Here is an 11,991-nt window from a genome sequence, read left to right as displayed (position 1 = left end):
GAACACTTCAACGTAACTGCTGGCTCTTTTGGGGTTACCTTTAACAAGGGCACTTTCTCAGCCCAAAAATGTTGCAATGGTCACTGGAATGGAGGTTGATAGAACTATAGTTCCAATCTCTATGGGTATGGGTTCAAGTCAAGCACTTGATTACAATATGGATCTTTGACTTTTCTGTAAACAGCATAGCCCAAGAATGCCATGTTATGTGCCCATTTTTTAAGCTGTATTATGATTGCACTTTCTTAGTTTTCCATCACCCATCGAGTATTACTTTGTCTATGTGGATCACAGAAGAATTGACACCTTATGAAAAGATTTTAAAAGGGAAAAAAATACATATACTCTCTATATACATGAATTGCAGAAAGATTGACATTTTGTGCAAAACGTACCAAAGAAAACACAGTCCATGAAGAGTTTTTCATCATATATAGAGAGAAAAATAGAAAGTGATCAATAAGGCTATGTAGTTATTGACCTGCGAACACTTGGCTAAAGAAAATGCTCTTCTGATACATCTAGAAACAGAGCCAAACACCACAAAGGAAAGGTCTAAGAAAATAACCCATTGAGCTTCATTCACATGTCTGAGTCACTCAGAGGTGAGGGGGTAGCATGGGCCACGGGCATGCTGGCAGCCGGCCTTCCCCATCATGTTCATGCTTTCTAACGCAATCATTCTTCTAACCGGAATCAGTTTTCAGCTGCAGGAGCCTGCCCTGTTTTACAAATGGTTGAGATATTTTGCTGCCATCTTCAGAAGCACTGAAACCTCAGCCCTGGGGAGAACCCAAAGCAGTGGCTACTGCCCGAGCTCATGGATAACTGGAAGCATTCCCTGCCAATGCTTTGAGCTCTCTCTCTCGGAGCAGGTTACAAAGGTTTTGCTCCCTAGGAACCAAAGTGTTTCTCCTTCCTCATGTTCCCACGAAAACCAGTTCCGAAGATCCAGCTCAGGATTGCCTTGAACTTGGTAGAGGGAATGAGAAATGTATTAAATGCTTTCTTTTTAGGTTCTGTAATGGACTCAATATAATTGACAAGACATTTTTGCCCAGAAGGAACATTCAGATTGCCATATGTTTATCTTACCTATTGTCCCTTGGAGTTATTAGTGATTAAATGTTCTGTGTATTTGCAGTTGTGTGGTGGAGGGAGGGGTTAGTCTTAAACACTACTGATGAACCTATATGATTGCTGCCTGTTTCCCACTAAATAACAGATACGACTTAGAAAAGCAGAAAATGACTAAATTCTGAAGTGCTACTCAGAATAAGGAAAAAACATGTGCCAAAAATTAGTCCTTAAAGGCTTCCTAGAGGCAACAAGTTCTGAAACAGGTTTTAGAAAAAAATAATTGATACTTTTGCTTAAAGGTATAGGCCACTACAGGACATGCAGCAGACCAGTCTGAACACTATTAGGTAGAAATTGCATAGAAATATAAACATGCCTTTTCAATCTTAGTCTTTAAATTGATTTCCAAACGTTGTTAAATCATTAGTTATATTAGCATAGGACTGAATGAGCTATTAGCAGGAATGTGTAAATTGCAAATTAAAAGACAAGAAAGTTCTAATATTGGCAATGTTTTCTTCCTGATTAAACACCTGTTTATGATTTTAGAACAGGAAGAATAATGCAACATTTGATTTAATGCAAATGATTTCTTTGAAATGTAACTAGCATTTGATATGAAATAGACCTTTATAATCAGAGACAAAATAACATAAGATAGTAATTTAGAAAAGTAAAAGATTTTCTATCAAACTGTCTTGTCATTTAATCTAACAAATTCATACAAAGTCCTTAACATAGAATAAAAACAGGCAGGTCTTGGGAAAGTATATAATCTTGTTCTAGATAATAATACACTGTGTGAATTATAAACAGCTTGACTCAGTCTATCAAAAATACCCTAAATATGCATAACAGACATCATTGGATAACTGTTATCTGATACAGTTTATTTTTAAGTCAAATATCTTCTTAAAACAGGGCTGGGTTCACCCTACAGTACATGGTCTTCATCTCTTTCTTAAATAGTCTATTAAGTATGATTAGAATTTGTTATGAAATGAAATGTCCCAGTGACCATTCACTGCATTCGGAATAAAATCCAAAGGCCTTATCCTGCCTTTCAAAAGTCTTCCCAATGTATGACTTATTTAAAGATTAGCTTCATTTCCCATCACAAGCAGAAAGACCCCAGTATTCAATAAGACAAGTTGGCCTCATGCACTCCAACCTGGAACATCCCAGCCCTGGCTCAGCTTGTTAGTTCTGCTTATCCAGCTGTACCCTTGCTCTTCAGTCTCTGCCTCTAAAAAGTTTCCCCAACACTCATGACCAAACTCAAATTCCATCTGCTCTAAATAGCCTTTACAGACCTTCTCCCTTTTCTCCTCTTCCCCTAGCAGATTGTTAGTTACTCTGTGCAATAACCAACACATCCCGTCAAGCTCCAGGTGCCATGGATTTCACCTCTCAAGACAAAGAATTGTCGCTGGCATATAGTAGGCATTCACTTAATATTTGTTCACTGACTAGCTCAATACTTCTTAAATTATGCTTTCTTCTCCAAAACTGCCCCCACTGATAGTCAGGTCTCCAGCTTCTTTGATCTACTCACAGAACCAGTAACCTCACAGACCAGTTGGCCTTCAATCTTGTCTTCTACCATACTGGTGTCAGAATGATCTCCCTAGAACAGGAAGTTGAACATGTCATGCTAGTTTAAAAACTGCAGTCCTCTCTCTCTCTCACTCAGAGGCTGAATTCCATAGGCTTTATATGACATACAAAGCCCTCATGATTTGTCCCCCCTTCTCCAGCCACTTGTCTACAACTTCCTGTTATATGCTTTAGGCCTCAGCAGCACTAGGGGTTTTTATCTTACACAAGTGATGAGTTACTGAAGTCCTATGTAATTCAAAACTGTTATGCAAAAATTAAAATTTTCCCATGTGGAAAAAATCTAAACTTGGTGGGGCATTTTGAAGCAGGTGGTTTTTCGCCATTATAAGTTATTTATCCTTTTACGTTCTTCAACCCAGCATTGCATCTATTATCATTTCATAACATACATTCTCTTACATTTACAAAAGAACAAAGGATAGTATTTTTTTAACTTCCTCTTGGTATTTTATTGCATTTAAATCCTGTTTCAAAGTTATGGATTTTCAGGCATTATCTCAGGCCTGAATTTTAGCCTTAGCCCTAGCAGTACTATTTAATCAGGACTTCAATTTCATTGTTAAAGGGCATAAGGAAATAATTTAAATTCTAGAGTGGCGAATGCTAAAGTTACAGGATGAAAGTCACTGAAAGTATTAACGGAAGTGTGAATGCAGGTAAACATCCTGTGATCAGACACAGGGCAGAAGTTATTTCTGTTTACTAGCTAAAGTGGCCACATGGCAATAACGGAAACTATCAGTTCATCAGCATTGAAATGAATCATTTAAGTTTAGGGTATTTTTTTACTTTTCAAATTTTGTACATAAGGTCATACTTCATTAATACTTTTGTATTTTACTATTTTAAATTTACACAATCAAAGTTATGTAAAATTAAACTGAATTGCATCTACAGTTCCCCAAACATACCCAACAGTTTCTTGCCATGATGCTGTTCCCTATTGCCTGGGCTCTCATCCCAAACTCCTCTCCCGTTACATCTCCTCCACATTTCTTTATCTGATTCATTCTATCACTCGAATCAGTTATCACCTCCCTGCTGTATCCATTAGTTTTTCTTACACTTTGTTTCCCTGTGCATAGCTCTGTCATTGACTTCACACTTATCCTGGACTGACAACAGTTTATTAACTCATTCTTCTGGTCTCAGGAGTCAGTACAGTGCTTGGCACATATATGTATAAATACTATTTGAAACTAATGAAGCTTCATTTGTGCTTGAATGTCTAGTTACTCTAGAACTGGAGTTTCTGGAGAAGAGGAACTGGCCTACAACCCTGAGGACATACTACAAAGCTTTATACTTAATTTATGCCCTATATATAGATGGTTTTAGAATTGAGTTAAATAAGAATTGCTGCAAAACTCTATAGGTACATTATAATGATGAGATAACACTGATATCTAATTTCTAATGTTTTCTGTGAACCCTGAAAATCTGACACAGGTTTCAGTTAATTTAGAAAGTTTATTTTGCCAAAGTTGAGAATATGCACCCTTTGACACAGCTTCAGGAGGTCCTGATGACATGGGCCCAAAGTCGTCAGAGCACAGTTTGGTTTTATAGTTCTAGGGAGACATGAGACATCAATCAACATATGCAAGATAAACATTGTTTTGGTTTGTAAAGGTGGGATAACTTGAAGCAAAGGTGGGAAGACTCGAAATGGGGAGCCAGTTTCCAGGTCATAGGTAGATAAGGGACAAATGATTGCATTCTTTTGAGTTTCTGATAAGCCTCTCCAAAGGGGGCAATGAGATGTGCATTGATCTCAGTGAGCAGAGGGGTGCCTTTGAATAGAATGGGAGGCAAGTTGACCCTAAGCAGTTCTCAACTTGACTTTTCTCTTTAGCTTAGTGATTTGGGGGCCCCAAGAGTTATTTTCCTTTCACACTTCTTTCTGCCTTTTTTATAAACACATTTTTCGTTCCTTTCTCTTTATACATTGACCATTTCACCATAGATTTTCCCATTTGCCTTTCAAACCTGCATGCAAAAGTATGTTCAAACAGTTTTCAAAAGTTGTAGGCATTCAGTTATAAAGGCACATCCCAAGGCACTGCCGTTCTTTATGAGCTTGGTCATGCCACCTTCCTTGTTGAACTGTGAGCACCTGCTTCTAAATCATTGATTTCATTTTTCTTTCCTGGAATCAGGTGTGAGTCGATGAACTTGCACTTTGCTCTTTATCTTTTCTATTTCTTTAAAGAAGTTCATATAAACCTCTTCAATTATGTACTACAATTTCTTATTCAATTCCATCCTATACAGCTTCTTTATATTCTTTATTACTTTCACCTCTGAACTGCACTTTAAGTTTTATAGAATCTAAGGCACTGTCTCTTAAACTTAAGGGTACTTAAGAATCACTGGGGAGAATTGGATAAGATGTACCGAGAAGCAGTGTTATGACTTGGTAAGTTTGGGGTGGTGTCCAGAAATTTTTATCGTAACAAATGAAACAGAAGAGTCTGATGTTGGTCTCTATAACCTCTGAGCTTCACTCTGAGACCCTCCTCTCTAGGCTTCTTAGCAGGCTTGACCTCTGCTCTTCATTGATTCTGATCTATGGTGCTTCTTTGTTTTTTGAGGTTCATTATTTATCTTTCAACTTTTCTGCATTTTTTCTTAACTCTGTCTGAAGTTGGAAATTCCTGTCTTAAAATGTTTGTGTTCTTTTGCTTGAGAATTATCTCTATGTTATTGCTTGATGGTCAATCACTAATATTTTGAAAGTGACTTGATTAATCTCTTTATAATATTTTGTATGTCATCCTGTTCTCCAAATGCATGGGTCATATTACAACCTAATTTTTCAACTTTTATAAAACGAGTTTGAGGTAACTTCATGATCATAAAATGTGGCAATTTTTATTTACGGATCGCAAATTTCAAGTTCCCCCATGTGTAAATCGCCTGGTTTCTCCAGGTCATTTCCTTTCATTAAATTGTATTCAGAACCATAAGTACGTACATACAAATAAGTGCCTCTCAATCTTAATAAATTTATAGGCTAGATATAAATATTTGTCTTCACAGAGTACATTGTCCCAGTTTGACTCTGCTATTGTAAATTCTGTTTATTCAACATATTTGCCTTTATTTCCTTCTTTCTTTTCTTTCTTTCCTTCTTCTTTTTCTTCCTTTATTTCCTTTCTCTCTTTTTCCTCTTTTCTCCTTCCTTCTTTCTTTCCATCCTTCCTTCCTTCCTTCCTTCCCTCCCTCTCTCCCGCCCTCCCTCCATCTCTCCCTCCATCTCTCCCTCCCCCTCTCCCTCCATCTCTCCCTCCCTCCTTCTCTCCCTCCCTCTCTCCTTCCTTTTCTCTCTCTCAATCTTTCTTTTGACAGGGTCTGGCTCTGTTGCCCAGGCTGGAATGCAGTGGTGCAATCATAGTTCACTGCAGCTTTGAACTCCTGGGCTCAAACAATCCTCATGCCTCAGTCTCCTGACACCTGACTAATTTTGTGTGTGTATGTGTGTGTGTGTGTGTGTGTGTGTGTGTAGAGACAAGATCTTATTACGTTGCCCAGGCTGGTCTCTAACTCCTGACCTCAAGCAATCTTCCTGCCTCAGCCTCCCACAATGCTGGGATTATAGGTGCGAGCCACCATACCTGGCCAACATATTTATTTTTATACCAAGAAAAGTAGTTAAAGTTTTCTTCTTAATTTATTGGAGAAGGTGGGCAGGGAATAGGCAGGAAGTGCAATGTGTTCCGAATTGATATCCCTGATCTTATATCATCCAACACAGACCTACATTTTGCCTTCCTTTTCTCTTCTAGAAGCTATTGTAATCTCTACATATTTAGCACAGTTGCCATGACTTCCCTATTTATTCCTTATTTCAATTGTTCTGTCCCGTGTTTTGTAACATACACTCAAATTTTTTGCACTTTTTCATGACCAGTGATTATGCATAATTCCAATTGTACAGAAACCATTTTCTGTCTTTTTTCTCTAAACCATAAACCTGTTTCTGAATTAATTTTATTACTACTTGACAAACTTTCCTTACTCTGAGTATAGCTTGGAAAGAGAACTTTAAGAGGCACATACATCAGGAAGTGTTCAAAGCTACTCTACATTTATTTTATTATTAAGATTTTCCATACTCATGTTCCACATACCTAAAAACTATTTTATTTAAATCAGTGATATTTAATGATATGTGTGTTGCCCCAAGTAATTTCCCCTTCTATAAAGGAATCTAGCAAGTAAAATGTTTCACTTGCTTTGATAAAATGTATATGTCTCTGCCTTTGTGTGGGCAGATTAAAGTGGGAATCAAGAGAATGGCAGTTTACATAGATATGTGAATGGTTTATTCATGGTCCACTCTGTCACTTAAAAGTTTCTAGACATCTCCAGCCCTCAGTTTCATCTTTTATAAAACAGGAGAATTGGAATGATTAACCATTGGTTCTCAAATGTAGCTATCTCCATATCACCTAAGTGATTCTCAAGTCCTACTCCAAAATCTATATTACGGGGTGAATCGTATCCCCCCAAAAGTATGTTGAAATACTAACCCTCAGTACCTGACAATGTGAGCTTATTTGAAAATAGGGTCTTTGCAGATGTCATTAGTTAAGATGAGATTATTCTGGAGTAGAGTGAGCTCTTAGCCCAATATAACTGTTATCCTTATAAGAAGAGAAGAAGAAACACAGAGACACACACAGAAGGGAAAAAGCCATATGAAGATAGAAGCAGAGATTGGAGCAATGCTGTTGCAAGCCAAAAAATGTCAAAAATTGCTGGTCATCACCAGAAACCAGGAAAAAGTAAGGAAGGATCCCCTACAGGATTCAGAGGCAGCATGGCCCTGTGGATACCTTGGTTTCAGGCTGCTAACCTCCAGAACAATGAGACAATAATTTTTGTTTGTTTGTTTTAAGCCACCTAGCTTATGGTACTTTATTATGGCAGCCCCAGGAAGTTAACATAACAGCTAACTCGGAATGTTGAGGAATGTGACAAAAAAATCTGTATCTTAAAGTCTCTACCCTTCCTGGTGATTCTGCTATGAGTAAGATTTGGTACCAATGTGTAGGTGATCTCTGAGGTTCTGTCTAGATCTCAGATTCTGTGATTCAAGAATACAACAGCAGAAAAAATATGTGTATATATTTCAGTGATGAAGTAAGGTTGAAAAGGATTAGCATTTCACAACAAGGTCAAAAGTTTCCCTCCTACTTATTTATGATAATGAAGCCCTAAATGTTGCTATTCTATAGTCGCTACTCTAGAAGTACAAGGCACTTGAAGGTCAATTCAATTTCATCTTGACAAATGCATATATTTAAACTTATTTTCTCTTGGAGATATGATGCTTATTCAGTTTTCAGTTGGTAAGTGTTGGGGTACTGTTTGTGATAGATTTGCCTTATAATGGGTAATATATCTTCTGTGTATGAACATCCAGTTCTCTCACAATTGTCTGTGATGATTGATATTAAACTATCATTTCTTGGTCTGTGGCACCAAGTGCAAACTTATCTTTCATACTGCCAACTCCAGACACACCTCTCTCCTGCTTGGGTCTGCCCTTGAGACACCGTAATGGGTGGTGCAAAGTGCTGCGGCAGCATCAGGGATTTGCACCATGCCCAGAGCTGACAGAGTGCCCTGAGTGATGGTGCAGGCTTCCCGAACACACTGGCAGGGCCTCCATCTCTAACTGCACCAGACAACAATGACCTCTAACTCCACAATTCATCTTGTTCATCATCATTCATGGAAGCCATTCTTCTACATTTTTATCTTTATTCTGTGTCTTTGCTATGGACTACCAATGGGAATCCTGTAGAAAATGCAGTTCTATGAGGAGAGACATGCACAGGAACAAAAGAATAACTCTTCAGCATTTTTCTCTCCTGTAGGATATTATTGAATGAAACAGGATTAGCAATTAGTCAAACATGATTGGGCTCTTGGGAAACAGAAAGGGAAGCTGTTTTGCAAAGCCCTGTCTACTGAAGTGGTTTACAACACACTCTGTCTTCATCATAGACACATATACACACACATATATTTATATACATTTGTGTCTAGGCTTATTATCCATAACATTGCATGATCTCATTGTCTAGTCTATCAAAAATTCTCAGATGAGAGTTCACCATCATGGTTGCTTAATAGCTATTCTTTCTCAATCTCCTGCTTCACAAATGAATAAACTTGCTTATTTTTAGATCATTGCAGCAAATATATTATCTTCTATCTCTCCTACTGGAATTGACAATATTAGTGTGTAGAATGTATTCATTATGATATTAAAATGATCACTTTATGACTAGGTTATCTGCAGTATATTGTAGGGTCTCCAAGATTAGGGCTCATGTTTAAACCTATATTTGTACCCCCATTCCTTAGCTTTGTACCCGCCACATAATAGGAACTCAATAAAAAATTTCTTTGCACTGGAATTGTCTCCATATAAAGCTTAGCTATTCTGGCTTCTCACAATAGAGTGAAGAAGAAGCATACAAAATCATGTACCTTGATGGCACTCAATCCAAAATAGATGGGAAATAGGTTTCAGATGGGGATCAAATCATGCATAATGCTGCTGCATACGACTGGTAGATTATAGATACACTATGAAAGTTCTGGTGAGCTAAGCCTAAGAAGAAAGGAGTAATGGTCTAAATTGTTTCTAAGCATATTTAGAGGCAGAGAACTAATTGGGGGAAAGTCTAAAATAAAAGGGAATGCACAGAAACCTCAAGTCTGAGCAGATCCATAAGCTGGAATTCAAGGTAGATAGGTAGGGTGGAAACATATTATCGCTAGTCTCAAATATCAGCATAGATCTAAAAAAAGGATTGGGCAATGGGAAGTTAGAAAGTCCATTCCTTTTCCTTTTCCCAGACAAGGAAGCTGAAACTTAGAAAAGTGATCTGTCATTTGGGGCAGCAAAGAAGAGGTAAATGGTTTCATTAAAAAGAGCAAATTAAAGCATAAAAAGCTTGGGTAGGTTGGAGGGTGGTTTTTTTTTCAGTGTACATAAAGAATTTCCCTGAAATAGTTTTATTCAAACTTTCAATTCCCAGGTTTTAGATATTTAATGAAATGGCTAAACTCAGCTTATTAAAAAACAAAAGCTATGGCTCATATTTAGTGATTGGGCTGGTAGTTGAGTATTTACAAGCTCAGTTAATGAAAATAAAAAAGCCTTGCCTCTTAGTGATCAGTCTGATAGGCTAGGCTGCAAGAAAGATCACCCAGTAGATCGCATTTATACCTGAGCTTTAGGAGACCTCACATATGTAATTGAATTTAAGCAGTGCTTAAATGGAGTATGCTGATATTTCTGCTTTAAAGAAAAAGATAGAATTTAAAACAACTGTTATTTAGTCAATAGTATACCTGCTCTCATCCATTAGATTTCTTCATTCTTAAAAGGCCAGTGATTACAACCAACAAAATGGCTCCATATCAATGGAAACATCACCAAAATGGTGTTTTAAATATTAAAATTCAGTCCTTATTGAGTGGTGAGCAGTCCCAAGATGTGGTAATTAGCCATGTGGCATATCTTAATACAAGCAAAGATCAAATGGATTCAGCATTCATTTGACTAACTACTCGAAAATGCTATGTAGAGTAATAACTTAATCACAGAATACATGCTTACAAAAGCAAAAAGCCATTGGAAGCAACATTAAGATGAAGAATTGTAATTTTTACTAGTGTTTTATTGCAGTATAATTTTTACACAGTAAAATGTCAAATCCCAAGTGGTCAGCACAACGACTTTCTTCAGCTGCATACTTCCACGTATTATTTTAAAATACAGAACATTTTCACACGATTAGAAATAATTTCTGTCTTATGCTGAATTGTAAATATCAGGGGGAAGGAGTAGAATTACATGTCCAAAATTGTAAAGGAAGTCGGTGAGGAAGCTTAATTCAGTTTACAAATATTTTATTGGTGCAATTTTCAGCTACGCTTCAATATATATAGTCATGATCTGTCACATATTTGAAAGTTACTTTATTATTTTCTTTATAATTCATTAAAATCTTTTACAAAGACCTTTGTCTGATCTGATTTTAAACAGAGAAGCACTATTTGCTGAAGAAACAGTTCTCATTGTTGCCAGGAATGCCTATATTTCTTCATCAGTCTACCTCACTTAAAGTTCCTCCGAAGGTATAGATAATTGTAGTTGAGAGTATACTAGTGACACCTAGTGCTTATCCACTAAAAATGTCTGCATTTAAGAGAACGTTTATTTCTTCATGGATAGCTACGGTTAATCAAGTTCTTGTTTATGTGCAGAAACTGACAATGATAATATAAGTGCTATTTCATGCTGTTGAAGACTAAATGGATAACCTTCCAACATAACCTCTTAACATAATTAAAGCAAACAAATTCGACATTAACATTGTGCATTAAGAGCAAAAGCAGAGAATTAGAGGATCTAGAAGGAGAAGACATATGTTTGAATTGCATTTTTATTATTCATAAGCAGATATGAATGCCAAAATGTTGTGGCATATTGGCTTAGTCCATTCATTAGGAGCTACTAGATGACATGAGAGACAGAGGTGGGGTCTCTGACCACAAGGAAAAAAGACATAACTAAAACTCTTTGTTATTAATGAGTTGATTCTGAGAGGATTCTTTGTACCTTAGGTCAGATTCTGAACTATGACAGAGCCCAGTAGGCAATGCTTTCATTGCAAGGCTTGTCACTGAAATTAGGTAGACAAGTCGCAGCATCTTCTCCCCTTCCCCAGCCTAGGAAGAAAATCTCAGCTCCCAGTCCTAGGCTATATAGCCCATAACAGTGCCAAAATGTCTGCCCACACCCATTCAACATATCTCCCAATCTGCTTACCATTCCTATTACACCATGGTTAGCGATTCTATCCTCTTAACCTATGAAAACCTTGGTACAGGTTGGTCATCCCTAATCTGAAAATCCAAAATCTGAAATGCTTCAAAATCCAAATCTTTTTGAGTGCTGAAATGATGCCACAAATGGAAAATTCTACACCTGACCTTAGGTGATGGGTCTCAGTAAAAAATGCAGTCAAAACTTTGTTTTAGGCACAAAATTATTTAAAATATATTTATAAGGTACATATGAAACATAGATGAATTTTGTGTTTAGAGAGGTCCCATTCTCAAGATATTTCATTATCTATAAGCATATATTCCAAAACCTGAAAAAATCCAAATTCCAAAATACTTCTGGTCTCAAGAATTTCAGATAAGTGATACTCAACCTGTATGTATGTATGTGTGTATGTATGTATGTATGTATCT

Source organism: Pongo abelii, chromosome 17 (assembly GCF_028885655.2).
Source record: "Pongo abelii isolate AG06213 chromosome 17, NHGRI_mPonAbe1-v2.0_pri, whole genome shotgun sequence".
Taxonomy (NCBI): Eukaryota; Metazoa; Chordata; class Mammalia; order Primates; family Hominidae; genus Pongo; species Pongo abelii.
The sequence above is the reverse complement of the archived record's forward strand: the minus strand, read 5'-3'. Positions refer to the sequence as shown.